Below are 1,665 nucleotides of genomic sequence, written 5' to 3'. Positions count from 1 at the left end.
TCCACAGCAGGAACGTGTCTGCGTGTGATCCACAGCAGGAACGTGTCCGCGGCTTTCCACCTAGCCATCGCAGCCCAGTGCATCGATTTCAGACGGTGGCGCACATGCCGACAGTGCGACCGCGACAGTCTCATGTTATGTACTGCTTCAGATCTAGATACGAGCACAAAGTCAGACGGTGGGCGTTCAATGCCTCTAGATCTACTCTACTGCACGCAATTATATCAACAGTCAATTATTCATCGTACTATTTTGAACGTTTTTAATGTTTCACGTTGACGGGTTGAGATTAGGAGGTGGGCATTATAATATGTGGAATTGCTTCTGGATCACCAATGCATCAAAAAAGACATATATTATACTAGTACATCGTATAAATAAGTTAATCATAAATTAATAAAGGCTTTTGGTGTATTGTATAAAGTAATGTAATGCATTTATTTTTGTCTGTTTTTTTTCTGTTATACATTCTTAAGTATCCTATGATATTTCTTCTGCTCACTTTGCAACATCATAATCATAAACAATGCAAAAAATTTACAAGATTACCTTAAAATATATATTCCCACAAAAGTGTGAATGACATTTCAATGACACTCTGTGACAAGTAGTTTTCGCTGTTTAGAGTCATCATATCTACCTTAGATTCATATATGTATAAAGTAAAAATTGTTGTTTTACACGAGTGCCGACAGCAGATTAAACAGCCGCTATAGCTCGCCGATTACCGGCTAGATACAATAATGTAACCCAACAAGAGTAGGGTTAGGGTTGTAACCTACTCTTGTTTGGTCACATTATTGTATCTAATTACCGACGTACACAATAGTCGTTTCATATTGTCATTCACGTAGATTCATGTCACAGTCCTGTCACAATATGTGAAGCTTTGTATCACACAATGTACTAGCTGTATCACTAAATTTTATTATTTTAACTGCTCAACACCATTGCATTTATCAGAATTTTTCTCCATTAAAAAGACTGTCTTCAGTACATGTATTTGTAGTTGAATTACATGCAATAAAGATTTAATAATAATAATAAACAATTGCCGGTTTTTATGCTGACCTTTCAACTGCTGTGTCAGACAGTAACATTAATAACAGTAACAGTAAACAGTAACAGTAAACAGTAACAGTGAATAAAAGTATTATGCCTTACTTATTCCTTACTCCCCTCTCGCGGATGGTATCGCCCACGACCAGTCAAGCATGGAAAAATTCTTGCAGCAAAATGACCGTATTTCAGCCGAAACTTTTTCACTCCCCGAGGCACAAAATGTGAATTTACGCCTATAATACACGCGCACGGGTGCGTGCGACCACGCCCGCGTGTGCGCGTCCCTTAGTGGATGTGTATGTGTGTTTGGGTGATTGTAAAAACGCGTATTATAGCCGTATAATCATATTTTGTGATTTGGGGGGTGAAAAAGTTGAGATTGAAAACCGGCCATTTGGCATGCTAACTTTTCACCGTGCACCTGCTTCCGTGGGCGATACTATGCGCGAGAGGGGGAGGGAAATACTGAGGGGAACGGAGTGAGCGGGGAAGAAAAATGAAAGAGGAGAGAAAGGGTAGATCGAGGGACGGAGGGAGGGAAGAATGCAGACGGAGATGTGCACACGCATGCGCAGTACACACGCACAGACAGTACACACGCAT

Source organism: Priapulus caudatus, unplaced genomic scaffold (assembly GCF_000485595.1).
Source record: "Priapulus caudatus unplaced genomic scaffold, Priapulus_caudatus-5.0.1 Scaffold654, whole genome shotgun sequence".
NCBI lineage: Eukaryota > Metazoa > Priapulida > Priapulimorpha > Priapulimorphida > Priapulidae > Priapulus > Priapulus caudatus.
This window is presented reverse-complemented; position numbering follows the sequence as displayed.